The sequence below is a fragment of the Pan troglodytes genome, chromosome 6 (genome assembly GCF_028858775.2).
Source record: "Pan troglodytes isolate AG18354 chromosome 6, NHGRI_mPanTro3-v2.0_pri, whole genome shotgun sequence".
NCBI lineage: Eukaryota > Metazoa > Chordata > Mammalia > Primates > Hominidae > Pan > Pan troglodytes.
This window is the reverse complement of record NC_072404.2, coordinates 33758428-33781416: the sequence shown is the minus strand read 5'-3', so window position 1 is coordinate 33781416 and position 22989 is coordinate 33758428. Positions and strand designations below refer to the sequence as shown.

The 22989-nt window shown below is 39.9% G+C and overlaps 1 protein-coding gene and 1 long non-coding RNA gene across 2 annotated transcripts in view; one reads left to right on the top strand and one right to left on the bottom strand.

Moving 5' to 3' along the window:
- Window positions 1-20885, bottom strand: part of LOC129144537 (uncharacterized) — a 103994-nt gene extending 83109 nt beyond the window's left edge. The window contains exon 1 of the long non-coding RNA XR_008548961.2: window positions 18781-20885. This is a non-coding gene — a long non-coding RNA (uncharacterized LOC129144537). The remainder of the gene's footprint in view (window positions 1-18780) is intronic.
- Window positions 1-22989, top strand: part of JAZF1 (JAZF zinc finger 1) — a 350631-nt gene that overhangs the window by 199679 nt on the left and 127963 nt on the right. The gene's annotated exons all lie outside the window — the stretch shown is intronic.

Here is a 22989-nt window from a genome sequence, read left to right as displayed (position 1 = left end):
CAGTATGCATTCAAGATGATAGTAATAAGGGTTAAGTCATGTGAAAGAAAATCGGCTTGACAACAGTAGGCTAAATATGACAGAAGATGGTGCTTTTAAAAAAAAATGATGTTTATACAAATAAGAGATTTTTATTTCCCCTCAGGGGAAATAAACTCTAATTTTCCTGAGCAGTGAAGACCGGAAAAGAATGACGATTTTTCTGCTCAAATATCTGTTTAAACAACCTTGATAGACATTTGGGCATCTCAAAATTGAGATGAAACTTTCTTTGGCAATAACATTGACTAATCAATCAACAGAGGGTTAGGTTCCTTAAAATGGAGCTAGCTTTTTGGATTATTAAAAAAAAGAAGAAAACACTTAAGTAAAAATTGTTGCCTTTATATACCTATTTAAAATTACTCTACACTCTTGAACATAATATGTTGAACATAATAGATATTTACAGGTAGGAAAAAAAACCTATGATTTTCTTAAAAGTGGGCTTTTTAATGACTTAATGGACATCAGCTAGATTTTGGATTTTGCGTCCAATCTGCTGCAATGCTATGTGTCGTACAGCCTCTGGAAAACCCCACAGTATACCTGTGAAAAAATGAGAATGAAAAAGGCAAATGATAGTACACAGTGGGGCATTGGGTTCAAACCTACACAGTTAGGCTCTAGGCTCTAGCCACTGTGTAGCTTGACCTGTTGGGATATCAGAGTTAAAACTTAAGTATTAGAGGATAGAAAAGTAAGAGGAGAATTTGAAAAAGTATCTAATATTGGAAAAATAGGGTAGGACACCTGGGCAGAGGGAACAGACATAAAAATAAGAATAATTGCCATGTCCTAGATAATTAGAGGTTAGCAACCCAATAAGATGAAACAGTAGGAGACTGAAGAAGCTGGAAACTCTATGAGAGAGGTAACCAGTAATTCCTATATGATAGATGGCTACCACTGAATTAGGTTGACTGTGCAAGGCAAACCCTAGCATAACAGGCCTCAGCTGTAATGGATAAGGACACCTTAGCATCTCCAATCGATAGGAAAGAAAGGGCATAGCACCCAGGAAATTATCCTCCATCGTGACTCACCAATGAGGCAGGGGATAGGGGAGAGGCAGGGGATTGGGGGAGCTGCAGGGCAAAGGCAGGTAAGTCTCCATAAAAAGGTTACTGAGAAGCATGGGACTGTCCCTGGGTGTTTCCTTCAGATTATTGTCAGAGTAGTTCAGATAGCTTAGTAATAACTTGTGGCTTCCCAGAAATGGATAACTGACATAACTTAAAGATATGATCCTAGGCACAGTGGCTGACACCTGTAATCTCAACTATTTGGGAGGCTGAGATGAGAGGATTGCTTGAGCCCAGGAGTTCAAGGCTACAGTTAGCTATGATGGGGCCACTGCACTCCAGCCTGGGTGATAGAACAAGACTCTGTTTCTAAAAAAAAAAAAAAAAGTAGTGTACCTGGCCACGCCTGTTAATTATACTGTATTTTCTGCAAAATATGCTTTTATTAAAATAACATAAATTGGAGTTTCCAAATTAACTTTACCTTAAAAATATATATATAGCATTTAGTATAAGATGTAAAGAATTGTCATGCCTAGGCACAAATTGGCACCTTTTTATACTCGATTCTTTTCATTTACTACTTAACAAAAATATACTATGTTCTTATAACTTAGTTACAGATCTACTCTCATTCTCTTTGTAGGACTCCCTGTACTACTTGGTGCAAATGGTAGGCTTGACCTCTAAAAATTATTTTTATTTAACCTAGTATTTGCTGTTGACATTAGATAGCAAATTCTAAAATCTGTTTCATAGAACAGTAATTCCAAGGGATATTCACCAGTTTCACATGCACTCACTCTCACACTGTCCCTCTCTCTCTCTCTCCCCCTCTCCCCTGCCTTTCTCCCCCCAAAAGACACACACTCATACACACCCCCACACCCTCATGCCCTCACACACTTACTCACAGTAGGGTACTGTGGTCTTTATGTTTGGGAACTTTTGAGTTAAATAAAATGGTTTTCTTTACCATAAGATTTATCAGATCCTCTGCTATGCTGATATGCATTTTTAGTCTCCAAGAGGAGTAATATAATTCTCATATGTACCTGATTCCAGAGCACTTTTTCTTGAAGCATCTGATGGGAGTAGTGTTGTGTATATAGTTTGAGGTAATTGTAATATCACTAGAGTAATATCACTTCCACCTACTTCCTCAACTTCCCCGAGGAACTCTGAAGCCTTTTATTCAGAATGGCTTTTTGTTCTTTTTCTGATACAAAAGGCAGAATACTCTTTTTACTCATCATCGTCTGGGAAAAACAAGGACAAAATTTTGCCCTAATGGTCTAACTCAATCAAATTCTCCTCTTGTGCCTCTTTTAGTGGTGTTCCCAACTACTCATAACCTGCTGAGACACCAAGCTGTTTTTTGCTCAGAAACTATCACTGTTTTTCCCACATTTCCAATGTATTTCTCCTCTCTTTGAGAAGTAGAACAATGTAGTGGTTAAGAGTATAGGAGCAGGAGTCAGACTGTTTAGGTTCGAATCCTGTCTCTGCCCCCAGAACAGTGTCTGTCATATATAAGACTCTCAATAAGTATTTATTGAATGAATAAATGAATTTGTTTATGAAAGAATAAGAATGAATGATCTAAGAACTGTAGGGACACTTTGATGTGAAACAAGGAGCTGCTACTGCCTATTTGCATTGAGAGAGCTATGTGGAATGTTATTGCAACTTTTATTCAACATTCATATGGCATGCAGCATAAAAATATTTAAATAATTAAATTGCCATCATGATTTCTGTCACCATAAACAACTGGACAAATGTACAACATAATGGTTTTCAGGCTCTAGACAATAAGTAGTGCAAGACCATGATCCCTGAAAGAAAGGAAGCTTAGGAGGCGAGCCCCATGATCACCTACCTGGCCCTCGCAGTCTGAGGACAATGTCCTTACTGCAATGGAGTAAGCTAGAGTCCAGGCAGAGCACAGCAGCTTCGCTGAACTGAGGAGGCAGAGGTCAGAGTCGGCACAACTAAAGTTGCTGAAATCTGCCTGTGTGTGTATGTGTGTGGAGAGAAGGGGGCTGCAAGTGAAGATGAGGGATCTGTGAAGACTTTCCAAAAATCTATATCAAGATCCTCCATGAGTCCATGGCTGAGGGTGGGTTGCTCATGTTCAGGGTAAGACTTTGAGTCTTAATCAAAGAGTGGCTGCCACAAGGGTGAGACTAGAACAGAGAAACCATGTTGCACTCCAGCCCAGCCAGTATAGAAACAATTTGTGGACGCCTAGTCATTCAACTGAGATACCAGAAAGACTTCAAATTAGAAATAAGGACTTTGCTCTAGGGTATGACTTGCTCTAAAAGCACCCCAATGATCCCTAAAACCAAACCCACATAAGATTGTCAGAGGAGACAGAATTTGGAGTTCTGACAAGTTAAAGGGTCTTGGGAAACGTTTTGGGCTTTTAAGAGATGTATTCTAATAAAGTATAAGTCTAGACCTATACAAGTTCAACATGATCAGCATGAAATTGAACTGCCTGCTAGGACAAAACTCAGTATTTTCATAGGAATGGATCAGATATCACAATGTCTAATATATAATGAAAAATTACTAAACATGAAAGAAGTAGGAAAATCTTCCCTTAGACAAAACAAAGCAGTCAATAGAGATCTTTCCTGAGATAGCCCAGATGTTGGATTTAAGAGACAATGACTTCAGAGTAGCCATTATAAACATGTTCAGGGATTTAAAGTAAAAATGTATGGAATAAGAGGTTGTTTTGAATGAAAATAAAATCAGTCTGGATGCTTTTTTTCCCTCCTTCTACCAGAATGTGAGCTGCTTAATGAAAGCTTTCTTCCTCTTTCCCACATTTCTTCCCACTCCAAAACCTCACCTAATCCTCCCAAACTCTCACTCTTGGTGTTTCAGTTGGACTCATTTTTGCCAGATTTTAGTCAGCCATAGCCTCATAAAAAATGCTATAATTAGCTGAGTGTGTACTGGCCTTCTATTTTTTTAATACAAACAAGCCTGAAGCATTTGATGTTTTTTAAATCTAAAAGCGGTGACTTTTTTTTTTTTCATGAAACCACCTGTTTATGGTCTTCTGAGAGCAGTCATATTTATTACAGTACAAGGCATGCCTTCCTATTTTCCTCCCTTGTCTACTAGAACTAAGGTTCTGCTGTGTGCCCCAGCTCCAGACTGAAGTTTGTGGCCTAATACATGCCATAATAAACATGTTGCATGCTCTTATGTCTCAATCACCAGGCATCGTGCTACCGTTTTCTTAGCCTATATTTTTATGGACATCAGTTGAAACAAAGCTGAGATGGCTGCCTGCCAGATTTTCCTTGTAATATCTGTAACTTGATTTGGTGTGCTCATTGTGTTCCAGAAAGACCATATATTCTTTTTTTTTTTTTTTTTTTGAGACAGAGTCTGGCTCTGTTGCCCAGGCTGGAGTGCAGTGGCGCTTCTCGGCTCACTGCAAGCTCCGCCTCCCGGGTTCGCGCCATTCTCCTGCCTCAGCCTCCTGAGTAGCTGGGACTACAGGCGCACACAACCATGCCTGGCTAATTTTTTTTGTATTTTTAGTAGAGACAGGGTTTCACCATGGTAGCCAGGATGGTCTCGATCTCCTGACCTCGTGATCCGCCCGCCTTGGCCTCCCAAAGTGCTGGGATTACAGGCGTGAGCCATCGCAACTAGCCCAGAAAGACCATATATTCTTGAGGGACACTGGGAAGCTGGAAGGACAACCCTTATGTGACATTTTGGCTTGCTCCAACAGAATTAGTTTGCATTGCTCACACAAAACACTTGGTAGGAGAGGTGAGTCTTGTCACAGTTGGGTGATGTGATTCATTTGTTAGGAACTGTGCCTCCAGTAGTCTACAGTTCATTCTTAGGACACTCTGTGTTTTAAACAGGTTGCTTATACAATTGAAATCACATCAGACCATTTTTAAAAATCTTTATGTCCACTCATCAGTATTTATGACTGATCTTTTTATGCATCTTTGAGCCCAATTCAAAGCTGCTTTATAATTTTTCAAAATTTTTAAACTTATCACAGGTCAGTAGAAATTCAGTGATAAAGAAACACCCTAGACATAGACTTGGATTTCCTATTTCTTTTTTATGTAGAAAGCCGTTTCCTGGACTTTGTCATAAGCAAGAGCTGCTGTACTTTCATTATCTCAAACTGTGAAGTTGACCTATTGACCAGAGGCTCCAGTGTTTCCCCTGCTGTGTCCTCTCCTGGGTGTCACATTTGCCTTGAGACCTCTAGGGTCTCAGCCCGTCCTTCCTTGACATGTGATATAGCTTAGATGTCTACTCCAAATCTCATGTTGACATGTAATCCCCAGTGTTGGAGGTGGAGCCTGGTGGGAGGTGATTGGATCATAGGGGTGGATTTCTCATGACTGATTTAGCACTATCCCCTTGGTGCTGTCCTTGAGATCATGAGTTCTCACAGGATCTGGTTGTTTAAAAGCATGTGGTACCTCCCCCTCCTCTTGCTCCTGCCCTTAACATGTGACACACCTGCTCCCACTTTGCCTCGACCCTTGAATAAAAGCTCCCTGGCCCGACGCGGTGACTCATGCCTGTAATCCCAGCACTTTGGGAGGCCGAGGCAGGTGAATCATGAGGTCAGGAGATCGAGACCATCCTGGCTAACATGGTGAAACCCCATCTCTACTAAATATACCAAAAACTTAGCCAGGCATGGTGGCACATGCCTGTAGTCCCAGCTACTCAGGAGGCTGAGGCAGGAGAATGGCTTGAACCTGGGAGGCAGAGGTTGCAGAGAGCCCAGATCGTGCCACTGCACTCCAGCCTGGTGACAGAGGCGAGACTCCATCTCAAAAAAAAAAAAACTCCCTAAGGCCTCCCCAGAAGCCAAGCAGATATTGGCATCATACTTACACAGCCTGCAGAACTGTGAGCCAGTTAAACCTCTTTTCTTTTCTTTATAAATTACCCAGTCTCAGGTATTCCTTCATAGCTTCAGAAGAACAGCCAAACACAACTTGCCTTCACTCAATTGCTAAATTCAACTTTGACTTGTCCCCATGACCTTGGCCACTCATCATCTCCAGTCCTCAGCCTCAGATGAACCTAATATGTGCCTCTCTACTTAGTGGACGCGGAGAATTGCTACATAAAAGTATATAGCAGGATGATTCGTCCCACTTCAAATGCAATCTTTCCAACCTCGGCTGGACCCTCAAGACTGACCTGTAACATTCTCAGGTCAAAACCTTGCTAAACTTACTGCAGTTCAGTTTGAAGTGTTTCGCACTGTACTCAAGTTCCTTAAGGAAGTCCCCATCCCCTCGTCAGCAGATGCTCTCAGTGCTGAAATTCTGTCTTCCTTTGTGCCCATTAGTTTGTTCTGTACTGGTTCTTCTTCTACTTCTTTGCCATAAAAGTGGTGGCCTCTCCCTAAGTTTCGTCCCTAGCATTTTGCTTTTCTATCTGTATTTGTTCCGTGCCTTGACCTTGGCTGTTAACCGATGTGGAGAGGACCCTAGTCCCGTGCTTCCTTCAGCCCCCATTTTTAACCACCCCACTATCTGTGGGTTTGGGAATGTTCAGTACAGGCTCAGCTCATCTAGTGCCAGGCCCGTTATTTTATATCCTTCTCCAGAATGCCTCCTCTTTTTTTGATTCATACTATGTTTAATGGCACCTACCCATTCATTAGTCTAGGAAGCTTGGAATTACATTCCAACCATCTCATTTCCCCACCCCTGTTTCCAAATAATCAGGGACCAAATGTATTACCTTTGCATCCTCATCGCCTCTTGAATGCTTCCCCTGCTCTTGTCCTTACTTGAAGCTCTAACTTCCTGTTTGGGATTGTCCCAAGAGTTCACCGGTCTCCCTGCCTGCCTCCATTCTCTCCACTGAAACCCTGTCCACCAGCTGCCATCACAAGAGCTGTGGAAAGCATCAGTCTGTTAGTGCCATGAATGAAAACCTTCCATTGTTTTGCCCTCGGCTTGCAGCATCCTCCTTCTTCTCTCCACTTCTTTCTGGCTGTGATAATCCTGTTCTTCAAGATGGACATTTAACACTATCTATTTTACAAAGATTCCCCAATCACTGAGAATAAATTGTTTAAATATTTGATTAAGTTCCTTTTTCAAAATCATACACCCCCTACCGGGCATGGTGGCTCACACCTGTAATCCCAGCACTTTGGGAAGCCAAGGCAGGAGGATCACTTGAGCACGGGAGTTCGAGGCAAGCCTTGGCAACAAAGCAAGACCCCATCTCTTCAAAAAAATTTTTAAATTAGCTGGGCATGGAGGGATGAGCCTGTAGTCCCAGCTGCTCAAGAGGCTGAGGGAGGAGGATCACCAGAGCCCAGAAGGTCAAGATTGCAATGAGCTATAATTGCACTCTAGCCTGGGTAAAAGAGTGAGACCCTGTCTCAGAAAATAATAAAAATAAATATATATACACACACACACACACTCCAGCCTGGGTGACAGAGTGAGACCTCCATCTCCTAAAAAGTTAAAATTTAAAAAATCATAACATTAACACATTTGGCTATGACTATTGAATAATATAAATTTTTAAATTGTGTACAAATATATTTAAGATTAATAGCTTCTCTCCTCTCTCCCTAACACCCCACCCTGCCCCACCCCAAGGTAACAAATGTTAACATTGTGGCGGGTATTCTCCATGTATGGAGATATGTATATATATAGCTCTAATTGGTTGTGACATTTTTTAAATAAAATTGAGAGCGAGCCTAAAATAAACATCATATATTACATGTGTATGTGTGTGTGTATATATATACACACACATATACATATATATGCATAAAATATATCTATATATTGCATACATATATGTATATAGATATATACGTATATGTATATGTGTATATATATATATATATCATTACCCCCACACACTTATCTTTTGTTTTTCATGTAACATCCTTCCAGGTCAATAGAGATAGATCTAAGTCGTTCTTTTTAACAGCAATGCAAAATACCATGATACGGATATATAATGATTTATTTCACTATTAAGTGGTGGATATCCCAGTTGTTTCCAGGCTTGCTTGCATGTGTTTGTTTTTCACCACTAACGATAATCCTGCAATGTGGATTAATCCTTATTTATTCTACAGACCTATATTTCTTTGCTTGTGTTTTTATCTTAGCAGGAGCTAAGTCATATCACCTCCTTCATCTGCCAAAGGCTTCCTGTCACACTTGAAGTAAAAGTGAAACTTCTTATCATGGCCAACATGGCTTCTGCGACCAGGCATCCCCTCACTTCTCCAGCCTCACCTCTTACCCCCATCCTCCTTCCCCTAAAAGAGTTGGGGTTCCTGCCCCTTGAGCACACCCAGCTCAGGCCTGCTCCAAGTCTCTTGTCCTTGTTGGCCCTTCTACTGGGATGCTCTCCCTCCAATCAGAGCTTTACACAGTTCATGTCCTCCCCTTCTTTTAGTCTCTGGTCAGATGTCACTTGCACAGCAGGGCTTCCCTCCTTTAAACAGTATCCTGTTCATCCCTCACTGTGCCCTTACTCTTCTCTTCTGTTCTTCATAGTGCTTATCACTGCTTGAAATCACAGTTTATGTAATTATCTTGTTGAGTACCTGTCTTCCCCTAAGGAATGTGGGCTCCATGGGGGCAGAGACTTTGTCCATCTTGGTCATTACTACATCCTCAGCTTCTAGAACACTGTTACACAGTAGGTAGTACACTGTTACACAGTAGTAGCTCAATAAATACATTTGGGATAAATGCATGAGTAACAAGTTTACAGTTTAACATGTGTGTATATTGCATTGCCCTCCCATCATGTCTTACTAATCTTTCTATTTCCTATCTTTTCACACCTGATTGTATAGCAAGTACTTTGCACATGGTATGAAATTAAATCATAAAGTGGCGAATTAAACACAAGAGATGACCTTGGAGATTTCCCTTCCACCCCCACCATACACATTTACAAAATGACTCAAGGTGCTACACCTCTCTTATTTCATTTGGAAATTCAGATTGCCGGCAGTAATCTACTTGATTTATCGTTTTCCCCTTATGTGCGGCACCTCGGAGTTAATTAAGAAGGCCATGAATCTTCCCTCTGTAGCTCTAGTGCATTCCCATTTGTAGAATACTCTCATATTGCTGAGACTGTTGATTTGGGACTCAAGTTGAAACATTACTTAATTTTCTCACATTGAGGTTCATTATGCTGAGCCTAAAGACTAGTCCTGTCTTTGAAGGCTCTCTCACTGGCAAACTTTAAAATAGCTCTGTGTTCCCAGTTTCTAAATTACTTGTTCTCATTTCCTCCCTTGTGGCCAAGACCTTGCCCGTTGGCTCAAAGCAGTGCAGCTAAGTCAGCGGCATATCGCCTATAAGGCGCCCCCATCCTCAGCCAGCGTGGACTCATCCCCAGAGCTCTCCCGTCTGGCCTGTGCAGAGGTTGTCTCCAGCGATAGCACTTTGAACTTAGAAGGAAAGGACATCCACATAACCATATCATCACAAATGACACCCAAAGCCATCCAGCAAATGAAGACAGTCAAGTCTTCATTGACTTAAATCCTTGAAATACCAAAAATAAACTGTATTGAAATTAGGAAGAATGAAAGGCATAACATAGAAATTAATTCCCTTCTCTCATTGTTTTCAACGCATACTGGCTTCTTTTGAATGCCTACTATGTGTGGGGCACTAGGTGGTGTGCTTCTCTGTCATCTGGAATCTTCACGGTGACCATGCATCATAGCTCTTGGCTCTCTTTGACACCTAAAGAAATGGATGCCCAGGGAGGTTGTGGGAGCCCTTTGGCGAACTTGTGAAGCCTGTGGACTGCTTCCCAAAATAGTGTTTTGGAATTAACTAAAACTAGTTAAAGTAAACTAAGATTTCATAAACTAAAATATGTAAGATTCCAAAGAAAACCAGTTACATTAAAATGCTGTTGTCAAAATAGTAAAATTACAAACTTGTGATACACTAATGTGTGCTTCTTTAATAAAGCCTTAAATAAGGAAGCTTAGGCACTGGGTTAGTAGCTTCCATAATTTCAGTTAGTAATGAGTACAAATAATATTTTGAGATATCTGCTACAATAGTACTGTGATATCAAAATATCTGACTTCTACAGGTACAAAGTCATACATAGATACTGTAAAAATACTGTGACTCATTCCATATACTCATAATTGAAAGAAATGCTACATTTCAGTTACAGGCTAGTTGAAAGTAATGATGTAAGTTTTTTGGGGTTTTTTTTGTTTTGTTTTGTTTTGTTTTTTGTCCAGGTTCACAGATCTCTTAAATTCTCCCCATGACCCCTTTGGGTCCACAGACCTCAGGTTAAGAATGCCTGAGTAAGGTGTCATCACAGTTCTAAGTAGTCAAGCTTTTAGAAGTGGGTTCTTACCGAAATTTATGTGATTCCAAAGTTTTGTTTTTTCTTGGATATCATAGAACCTCTCCATACTAATACCTTGCTTTCTGTAAGATCTTTTATATATTGTACACTTCATCACACTGCCCTGTGTGGTAAGTCATAGCAGAAGCAGTAATGAAAACCAAAATGTATATAACCCTCTCTATTTTACAAAGAACTTGCGCAGATACTTCCAGGTGTCTAGTTCATTACAAAGTCATTTGCTCATGTGAGCCATGATTCTACTTTCAAAGATTGCTCTTACCACTATTTTTTATAAGGATCAGAGAAATTCAGTGACTTGCCCAAGTTTACACAGCTAATAAATGGCAGACAAGGTTTGAACTCCGAGATCTTTCTATTGTACATCCCTGTTTTTATCATTTTTCTGGATTGCTCAGATACAAAGGTAAAAAGATGCTAGATGATTTCTCGCCATACTGCACGGAATCAAGGCATGGCCAAGGCAAGGCCTGTGCCTCCTAATCTCCAACTCCATTGTCTTGCCTCATACACATTGCCTCTAAAAACCTGCAGCTCAGAATTTACACAGAGTTCTTTAACCAGACATACAGACTGTGTGGAATTACCAGACTTGAATAATTGAAGTGCTAGCCTGTATTTTATGTCATTGTCTCCAGTTGCAGATAAATCCCCTTGCTTGTTGTTTGGTTTTTTCATTCCACCCTAAGCAGGTGGTAATTTAGTCTCTGGTCATTGCACTCGTGTCAGTCTTGTCCCAGGAGCTTTTTTCCCTGGCTTGATATGAGTTAGTGCATTTTCCTTGACAGTCAATTCACTCTGCACCGTTGCTAAGGCCATAAACGTGATGTTCAACAAGCAGAAGGATTCACAGAGAAGCCCTCCAAGCAGCTTCCACCTTCCGTGACCACCGAAATTTCCCTGCAGATTTAGGTGACAACATGGCCCTGTGTAATTTACAGTTGGTAGGGCCGGCATACAATCAGTCCTTGCCAACGTCCTCTCTCCCCTAATGAGATATTTAGCATGCCAAGACCAGAAATGGGATCTGGCTTTTGGAATTATCCCTGCCTTCTTGGTGATGTCTGCGTGCATCTCTTCTTGATGATGCCAGACTTGACTGACTCACTCTTTCATCAATAGTTGTGTCTCTCAGAAATCACAGTATCACCTTGGCAAATTGTGAGTTGTCCAAGTTTGCCTATTGACCAGACTAAGGTTAGCAGAAAAGGATAAATGGCATCACATCCTGATACCCAGAGAAGAGTGCTATGTTACTCTTAGACATTGGGGGCCATCTTGGTACTGTATACTACTAGGAAAAATACTATCTATTATTCGTACAAACTTGATTGATTTTTTTTCATTTTTATTATTGGGATAAATTCATTTGGAGCAGATTAGCTGGGAAGTTGCTTAGACTTGTCTTCCTTGTGCCCATACAAACATCCCTACTTTCTTTTATTGCCCATTTTATCATTATGTTCAACACCAACCAGATTCAGTGATGTACAATTCTCCTGGGCCAAATAAGTATGATGAAAAGCTGGTTTCTATATTGCATTAATCTTTGCTAGACAGCAGGAATATTTTTGAAAACTCAAAGCCAGAATGCTTTTAATAATAAAGGCACATTATGCTCTTAACTTATTTACTGTTTTTGAAAATAGCACTTTCTGGTGTTTGGCATAAATTTGTCTCAAGGGCTAAGGCATCAAGGTCTTATTTTCTACAGTTTTAAAGAGGCATGTGCATATTTGTATATAATAGCAAAGTCAAAGTTATTAATTTAAATTGGAAAACTGTGGTAAGCCCTGCAATTTCTGATTTCCTAGGCACAAACACCCTTGTAGCCACTGAAAGATGCTGAATGCAAAAAGACCAGGCTCAGGCTCTGGAATTCTACCTTATATAAGCATTTTTTTTTCCATCTTCAAGACAAGTGCTTCACCAGTTGCTACCACCTCTCCCATCTGTTAATAAGTTTATTATGTGACTGTGAGTTATGGGACTAATTATATTATGTATAGAATAATACCTGTTATGGCAAAGCAAATTAATCTGGAATTTCAGGTGGTCTTCGTTTAACTTTCATTTAATTATGTCTGATTTCTTTTGCTCAGCATGTTTTTGAGTTTCTTCCATATTACTGCATGTGTTAGTACATGTTTTGTTGTTTGTTATATACCATCCAACTATATGAATTACCACAATTGTTTATTCTCTGTTGAAAGTCTTTGACTACTATAAAGAGAGAGATTATGAATATTCTTTTCCCAGTCTTTTTGTGTACATAGCACTCATTTCTAATATATTATTATAAGTGGAATCACTGGCTTGTGGTATAGATGTGTGTTTAGCTAGTAGAAACAGCCAACCAGTTAAACTGTTTAAAAATAAAATGGCGGGACCACAATACTGCCCTGTTGACAAGGTTTGAGACTTCCTGTTGTTTTGCATGCTTACCAACAATTTGTATTGTCAGTAATTTCAGTTTTAGTCATTCTTGTAGTTGTATAGTGGTATATAGAGCAATTTATTTTTGATCCATCTTATCTCTTTTTCTATTTAAAAATAATAGGAACAAAAATGGAAAGAAATAGCACCAGGAATTGATCAACAAATAAGATGCTTTTGTATTTCCCTTCAAGTGTTTATCCACACGTATGTGTAAAATTGCATTAGAGGAACTTCTTTAAATTTTGCTTTTTCATTTCACCTATGTTTTTGTAGATTGTTATTTAGTAATATATAGTTTTTAATGACCCTGATTGATCTGAGTACACAAATATGGCTGGCAAGAAGACATTACTTCATCTTTTTACAACTAAAAGTATTAGTCTCTCGGGCCCCTCCCTTTATCACTATGAGAGGGATCGGACAGTCAGAAAGCTGTAAGATGTCCCTATGTTCTGTTTTCTCTTCCCATGTGCAAGCAGAGGACCCCACAGATCCCTTAGCTATTCCTGTTCATGTCTCAGGGGTAGGGGTATGGCCAGAGCATGGTACGGGGGTCCTGCAGCATCTACTCCAAAGCTCTGTCAGGTGCATCATGGGTCTGCCAGTGGCTTTGACCCGCTGCCCAAAACCATCTTGAGGAGGGTGCAGCTAGTTGAATTTCTTTCCCCCACCTCAAATGAGGACAGCTTTATTTTTAAAAAATAAAACCGATGTGTCTGGGATACATATGTGTATAATAAAAGCATAAAAATGTGCTTTATGAAGAGGAGACTGTAATAAGAAATGGTAGTTGGGCCTTTTCAGATCTCTTGGTTTATCACTGGCATAGACCCTGACTAGTCAGTTCCTTAGACCTGTGCAGTCTGCACCATCTCGCCAAGCAACCTGGATGCCCCCATCAGTTTCTTTTCGTGTCTAAAGTTGAAGCAGCTGGAAAGTTAAACCACTACCCCATCTTTGTTGCTTATACTGCTTCATTGCAAGTTACCAGGTCAGAATCCCACACCTTTAAAGGAATTAAGAAATAAGTAGAAGGAACTTTCTGGACAAAAAAAATTACCCCTTGAGAGTTCCCTAAGAATTTTGTTTATTCAAAGGCTTTAACTAATATAAAAGCATGAAAAAGAAAACCTGCCTTTTCCACCAGAGAAATTTGGCCACCAGTAACGATTGCTGCAAACTTACCCTGCTTCTGCTTCTCCCATGCATTTATGGAGACTCAGAAAAAGGGGAACTGCAGTTTATGGACCTCATCTCCTTTACAGGCTTGGCCACATACACCATCAGTTCCCTTCCCTTCCTGGACTACCCCTGTGAACTTGACTGTGTCCAGCGTCAGCCTTGAATTGTGTTTTTCTCACTTGTGATGGGAGTAGAATTTTGCATCTCACTCTCTACCTCCATCCGTTGCCAAACCACCCCAATTCCCTCATCACCGCTTCAATCTGCACAAACCAAGGTTTCGTTTCTCTATTTGTAATAAAAATGCTATAAATCATGTAAGGCTGGTGTAAGAAAGAGTGGGTAGGGCTTAAAGAAAAGCAGCACCCTCTTCCCAAGTAAAACTCAAACCCAGCATCTGTGCAAGGCACCTCCTCAGAAGAACCTGGGGTTGTGTTAGCAGGAGAGTCTTGCCCTCATTGTAGAGTTGTGGAATGTATTGTTTAGTGTTAATGTGTTGGGTGCTTTTTTTAAAATGAATCTTCTGCAGCTAAAAAGGGATGCCAGCATGCTGCTCATAAAGCATTAGCTTTTTCTAATTACATTACCATATTCTGCAATAGCAGGGGAAGGAGAATTCAGATTCTTCCAGTAGCTTTCAGCTTGAACATTCATGACAAAATACAGAAACACATGTATCCAAGTGACATGTCACTTGACAGTCATCTTGGTTTTGTATATGCAGTGGTTGCATTGCTCATGTGTTTTTATTCATGTAGTCGTATCTCTATACCCTGCAGCCTGACTTGTCCTAGAGATGGAACAAGACAAACTTCAGAAGTTAAATTCAAACAAGATGTGCAGGAATGAATTTCTTCTAGGGATAAGGGAGGAATGCCTTCTGGTCAGGAAGGATTTATGATTTTTGGCTTTGTTTTTCTCTTTCGTTTTTCATTAGTCTTTAGACTACCGAAATCTAATATGCTGAAGATTTATAAAATACAAGGATCTTTCATTTATTGTCACAAGTAAAGATCAAGAAAGGTTAATCAGCATTTTACTGAATATGCTCAAATGTATTCCAAAAAGATGTCTCATATAGAAATATAACATTTTCTTAAAACAGGGAGACATTTGCCAGTCTTCTTCATGCAGTCAAATTTAAGGATGTTGTGATCCACAGCCTTGATTCATCTCAAGCAGTAATTTTGGGATGTCAGAAGACTTAAGTGAAAGACATTTATGTGTGTTAATATTAGCTATAAGGAAAACATATGTATATCTATGCTTTGTGAGACAACTTGACTATAAAAATAAACATGTTCAGATCTTCTTTTAATACCTGTCACCAGTTTTACTTTCTTAGACTTTGAATATAGAATGGATGCATTTTGATTAGATGCCTGATTTTTTGTTTGCTTATTTGTGTTATAAATATCGGGGAATAAAGTATGTTGGGTGTACAATGACTGGAAAAAGTAAGAGCAACATTTTGGTGCTGTCAAGAGTTAAGATCTTTGCTTAGATTTTATGCTGAAGAACAGTATGTACATATTTTAACCTTTGTGTCTGATATATACTGAAATATGCAGTGTCAGTATCTATAAATGAAACCCTGTAGCTGTCGCAGCTGTCTTGACTTCTGAAAAACCTACAGCTCATTTCTAGTCATTCTCATGCTGATAATGTTAGAAAAAAGAAACACATGCGAACATACACTCTTCTCCGTCACAGATACCGCAATAAATTCCAGACCACAAGATATACTGGGAAAGGCATCTCTCTTGCTCTCTTGCTTTTTAAAATGACTTTTATTGAGATTAGTTTGACCATTTTAGCCAATATTTTAAGGACTAACAGATTCATGAGTTACCATTGTTGGCATCTGAGGTGACCCAACTAGCCTTTGGTAAGATTCATGACTACCAAAATATGTTGGTTCTTTTTTCCTTTGGTTTCCTTGGTCATCTTCTGCTTGACTTCATTTTAAAAACATAATATACTGTGTCAGCCATTTAAAAAAAAAAACTTTTTCTGATTATTAGGGAAATAGTAAAAAGTAAACTTTGAAAATTGTTTTGGTGGTAGGGGTGGATCATTTATATTGTACCCATTCTTGTATAATATTTTTTGTTCAGTGGTTCAATTTTTTGAGTCCCATTCTAATTTTATAAGCATCTGTGGCAAGATTCTAATTGGGTCATACATTTAACTATTGTATCATGAGCATTCTCCATGTTGCTGCATCTTCAAAATTACTGTTTTAATGGCCACAAAATATTCCATAAGATAGAGTTCACCGAAACATGCCCTTCATTTCGTCATGATGGCTGCTTACAAGCTTTCATTATTATAAATTACACTGAAGCAAACATTTTTCATTGTTCCAAAAAAGATCCACCTAATGGATCTTTTTTCCATTTAGATCATTTTCATAGAACCTTTTCTCAGAAGTGGTTGGACTGGGGAAAAAGGATACAGATGTTACAATGCTATTTACCAGTGAGTTTCCAATTTTTGTAACAATTTTTGTGTGTTTTGGATGATAATATTCATTAAACATTTCCAAGGGAAAACTTAGTCTTTTTACTAAATCCCAGAACATGTTGGGGGAAGAGGGTATAATGGAAGCACTAGAGAAATTCACAATTGCCATCACTATATTATGGGTATATAGGTATATAAGCAACCAATTCAGATGTTGTCCTCATTCTTCATTGAAGAAATTGTGTTAAAAGAAAGTGCTGCTTACATCCAGCCCTTTAATCTTCAATCTACTTCAGTTTATTAAAAATGGAGCCATTGCCTGGCATGTTGGCTCATGCCTTAATCCCAGCACTTTGGGAGCCCAAGGTAGGAGAATTGCTTGATCCCAGGAATTTGAAATCAGCCTGGGCAATGTAGCAAGACCTTGCCTCTACCAAAACAAAACAAAACCGGTGTGGTGACGTGCACCTACAGTCTCAGCTACTCGGGAGGCTGAGGTAGGAGGATCACTTGAGGCCAGGAGATCAAGGCTGCAGTGAACTGTGATTGCACCACTGCACTCCAGCCTAGATGACAGAGCAAGACCCTGTCTCCAAAAAAAAAAAAAGGGGGGGGGGGAATTGCAAACATTGATCCATTTGCTATCATTTGTGCGATTATTTGAATGTTTGTGACACATCACAACAATGTGCAAGACCCCAGGATTGACAGCTACCCCCAATTTACCATTATAACTTAATATGAGTAATCATAGGGAACAAGCATGGCAATTTTGAATTTGGAATGAAATAAAAGAGTAGTTTTTTTTCTCATCCAAAAATTTGCTCTGATCCTCTTAACAGTTGGAAAGAGAGCTCCAAAGCTACGTTGTTTCCAATTTAAAGTTAATTGAAATTTAACTGTGATATAGAGGAACATGATTATTACCATACTCCTAAAATTGTCCTTGACTTAAATAGAAAATGTTTGCAGAATGCTGTATGCCAAATTGTAACATAGTATACATGAGAACATATTCCCCAGAAAATTCTGTATTACTATGTATTCCCCTTCATTCACAGAAAATCCATCCCAAAGAATTAAACTTTGCAGCACAATCTGAATTTGGAATTCAGATTCCCTAATAATGAAGGTTTGCCATGTTCAGCTTGCTGAGTTTATTAAACAGGTGAATGCTAACCCCACACAGTGAAGTTTTAAAAGGAGGGATAGTGGGTAGATCATTTCTGTTAAGCTTCAGAGCTTCAGTCTATTCATTTAACAAGGACAAAAAAGATTTGCAGTGTATTTCAGAAAGGCATATGTAGGATTATTCCACAGCAAGGGCCAAAGTTCAAATTCCCTAGAATATCAGGGGAAATTCTCCCCTCAGCATGTTACTGTTTTTAAAACAACTGCTTTTCTTGCTGATTAGACGTGATTTTAATTCCAGGACTAAATACAAAATGAAAGCAGCAGATAGGGAAGCCCTTGCATATCTTCTTGCTTTTACCCTAAGCCTGGCCATTAAAGGTAATTAATGTATGGGCTGGCAAAGCCTACTGCCTTTCCTCTATGGATTTGTTAGTTCTGCATTCAATATGGGATTCCAAATATAACTTGTATCCACCATTTATAAAATACAAGGACTGATCCCTTTGGCTTCTCTTGTCCCTCAGAGATTCCAGGATTAGCATGAAAGCTTTCTGTTTTTAGAAAAGCAAGTCTTGACTCTCTGTGGATTGGGGAAGACTGTGAATCACCCAGCCGTGAGAGCCAGTTGGATAAACTTTTCATAAGTGATGCATATGAACTGTGAGGCTTGGCCTTCCTAACACTTAATGGGTATGGTTGTCAGGGTAATTTCCTGAATATTACTATGATCACTTTTATCCTTTTCTAACATAACATCAACAAAGGCACATCTACAATCAGAAAATGTTGAGGAAAATGATTTATTACTTCTTACCTATGTGTATTTCCTCTTGTGTACAGTTAGTCTTGTTTTTGGTAAATATTCAATAAATTAAGTGAGAATATCCATACTGCAGTGAATCGTGTTGTTGTACATGAAGACTCTCAAGAATTCACATCAAACAAAAGTTGATATGAAAAAGCAAAGAGTGTTTATGATCACTATTTAAATAATCTATTATTATGGCTGAGATGCCATCTTCATTTTATAGATAAGGTAACAGAGCTCAAAAAGGTTACTCACCACTAGTGGAGCTGGGATTTGAACTCAGGTCTTTCCAGTGCCAAAGTCCTGGACCAGCATATAGCCTTCTGCCTCTAGGTGATGACAGTAAACCTTTGATACCCATGATGGAAAGATCCGGAGAGCACCATGAATCCCTAGATTCTCAAATACCATGGCATGGGTGTACAGTTTCCTCCTTAAAATGCAGTGTTTCTCTGTCCGGAGCTCCTACCGGAACTGTTTAAATGACAGTGTTTCCTTGTTTTATATTGACTGTCTGGTGGACAAGTCCAACTAGCATCAAAGTCGGCGTTCTATTCTTTATCCAAAAAGGAATTCTTCTGTAATCTGGCAAAACCTGTCCCTTTTTCCTTCTTTCCTGCCACCTCTGGCTCTTGCAGTAAGCTTTCTTTGGGGAGAATATTTTCCTGAAAAATAAACTCTTTAATGTCTTCACCAGAGTTCCTGGGCATATGTGTGGTGACAAATAGAAACCAGCTTCTCCCAGTTATGATGTGGTCTGGGACAATCAGTGGGTCTGAGTCATCGCCTGTGCCACTCACCCACACACCAGCCTTGGGCAGCAGTCGGAATTGAGAATCCTGCCTCAGGCAATTACGTTTCATATACACATCATATATTATAATTACATGTCGTGGGTCCGTGGGAGAGAGTATAGCTTAGTGACCAGGAACACAGACTCTGGAGGTAGACTACTTGAGTTGAAATTTCATCTTTGCTTCTGATAAGCTTGGTGGCCTTTGACAAGTTACTTAACCTCTGTGTGCCTTAGTTTATCCATCTGTAAAATGGAGGTTGTAATAGCTACCCTAACGACTGTTGTAAGTACTAAATAAGTTAATGTTTGTAAAACAGTTAGAACGGTGCCTGGCACATAGTAAGCAATAAAACTGCCAGCTTTTATTGTCCTGGTTTCTCATAGAAGTTCAAACAGTAAGTCCTCAAATGCTGTGTTTCCATTTTGATGAAGAGGTTTGATTGACTCCATTTGCTTCTGCACTGCCTGCTCTCACATGCTCCCTCTATGACACCCCAGGGTTTTCTTTGGCCTGTCATGCTTCTCTTGGACTCCTCATTCTTAGCTGTGTTTGTTGTCTGTTCTGCCCACCTTCAGCATCTCCCCTCTGCTCCTTCCCTTGCCATTCCTTCCTTGTCTGCGTTCCTTCCTGCACTTTTCTCCCAGCAGCCTCCACCAGGTTATGAGTTGGAGCCACATGGACCTGAGCCTGCTGGGTGGCTTGGGAAACCAGGCTTTGTTCCTCCAGGTTTCACCCTCCTGTGGCTTTACTTTTTGCCAGATTTCTCCAATTCTCATTCTGCTGATGTGCCAACCCCTCAATTGTCAGGGCAACCACAGCAACCTCAGCCCTCTCTGCTGTCCAAAATATGTCAGCAGCCAGGCTGAACTTCCACCTCATGCCACAGCTTAACTCCTACAGAATACCCTGTTGTGCACTGAAGAATATACCAGCAAGACTGTCAGACATTGTTAGAGCCAGTCAATCCTTGTTACATTTTTACACAATGCCTTCTCTTCTAAGTCTGCCTGCTGGGTTCATTTGGCATGGGTTACCCCAAAGTGAGTGTAACCTAAAGAAATTGTGCACACAAGATAAACGTAGTGCCCTTGGCAAGAAAGATATGCAGGTTAAAAATTAGCACTTAGAGGTTTTTTCCCCAAAGGAGTAAATTCTCACTACTGGATTCCCTGGGTCCTTTCAGTCTTGTGATTTAAAGGAGACACATGAATTGATTAAAATTTTCCAGTGAAAATGCCATTCAATTAAATAAGCACAACAAGTCTAACTGGGAAGATTTCATGTTCTGAAGTTTGCGTTTTTCTCTTAGGAGGTGCTCACAGATGTATACCTTTTCCAGAGAGAAGAATTGAGGGATTTAAATGCATTTTTATGCTGAGTAAAGTAGGTGGCAAGGTAGCAGTATTTCACTGTAACCTCATTTTAGACCCCCAGTACTGTCCTTATCATCTGTGAAAGGGCATCTGATCTGAGTATCATGCACTTCCACAAGATTAAGAAACTCATCTGCACTTTTTTTTTTTTTTTTGAGGCAGCATCTCACTCTGTTGCCCAGGCTGGAGTGCAATAGCATGATCTCAGCTCACTGCAACCTCTGCCTCCTGGGTTCAAGCGATTCTCCTGCCTCAGCCTCCCAAGTAGTTGGGATTACAGGCACCCACCAACATGCCCAGCTAATTTTTTTATTTTTAGTAGAGACGGTGTTTCGCCATGTTGGTCAGGCTGGTCTCGAACTCCTGACCTCAGGGGATCTGCCTGCCTCGGCCTCCCAAAGTGCTGGGATTACAGGCGTGAGCCACTGCGCCCAGCTGTTAATTCAGTTTTAGAGTGTCTGTAACATATGCTCTGTATGGAGAATGGTTACTGTATACTCATGGGTGCCAGGTACTTTAGAAGAGACAAAGAAATATAACTGGTGGGTCTAGATACTCAAGATGACAAACATGGAAACTTAAATAGCAGTGTAAAGTATGTCACAGGGCCAAAGTATGTCCTTGTGCCAAGCTAATAGCTCAAATGATCAGTGCTATAACTTCATAGGGTTAAAGTAATCAGAGAAGTTTCATGGAGGAAAAAGTGAGATGGACTTTGCAGTATAAAGAGGAGTTGGCTAGCTAGAGAGGGAGAATAACATTTTATGTAAAAGGAATGGTAAAATGACTAGCCTAGAAGTATTTCCTGAGATTTGTTCAGGGAACCCTGATCATAATTAGAAAGCATTGGGACACCTGATGTCAAATCTTTATCTGCTGTTTACTCTGTGTGTGGCCTTGGACAGGTTCCCTTGGCAGGTTACAGCTATAATTTTCTCATCTTCAAAGTAAAGATAATACAGAAAAGTTAATAACATGTCTTTTTATTTTACCACTCAGTAGGCATTTCCTCAAATGATTGCTGCCATTAACATTACTCCTACTACTGTCACTGTTCTGCCACCACCACTGCCATTGCTAATCTTGCCATTACTCTTGCACTTTACTGGTACTGCTAGTAAAACCAGTTACCGCTATTAGTACTACTCTAATTTCTATTAGCAGGTCACATCCCGGCTCCTTCCCTGCTTGTCTCCTTCTGCCCTCCCCATTGTCATCCATTCTTCTTTCCAAAAATTCTTTGTAAGGAGCCCTGACTTGGGGATGCTAGGGTGGATCTGGTACCGTCTGGACTGCAAAATCAAATTTGAAGGCTGAAGTCAAAGCCAGAACATTTCACCTTACTTTACTCCCAAGTTATGGTGAGGAAAGGTAAGTCACACAGAACTGGACCCCTGGCTCGAAACAAGAACGAATCAGAGAGCCTGGGCTGGGCTTTGGGTTTCGCCGGAGCCATGTAGACAGCTCCAAGGATGCTTTGGGTGAGCTGTAAAGTCTAGCCTGCCAGATTGCTTTGGTGGAGCAGCAGCCACGTTCCCTCTGCAGCACACAAACTAGGGGTTGCTGTATTAGACTGCTGTCAAGGTTTCCATGTGATGACTTCATGGAGGTTGAGTCCTGTAGCTCTGTTATCCTTCTTCCTCCTTTCCCCTTAACTTAGAACTGGTTATGTGGCATTTGGAGCTAAAAAATGGTTTCTCTCTACTTGCTTTAGAAGGCATTCCTTTCCTTACAACATTTCACCTACTCTTTAGTAAAAATTTACATCAGCCATCTTAATGAGGCACATTTTGAGCATTTTCTTGTAGAGCCACCCTGAGCATCAAGTGCATATTTTAAGAACAGGAATGAATGTTAAAATATCCAAAATTGATAAGATCCATGCAATGTTTCTTACATATGCCTTTATACCATTACAGAGAGATGAATCTGTAACGGAGTAGGGGGAGTAAGAAATGTATGAGTAAATTAATAAAGGTGACCCCATTCCTTGCACCTCCTCTCTGTGTGATAAATAATAATAATTTCCAGTTCTCACTCTTGATCTATTAGACCACTTTCAAGGTTTCTATGTGATGACCTATTCCCTCATTTCTTGTTTCACTTACCAAGGTCTCCTATTGCATAGATACGTAAAACTTGTCTGGTGGGCACGTTAGATATGTGTTTTACTGCTTTATCTCAAGGTCTGGAATATTTTACATGCTATTCTTAGAATTTTCAATTAGCAAATTTTAATTAACTAATTGGGGTTTCTTATTAAGAAGCTTTTATGATTTGTCATAGTCTAGCTA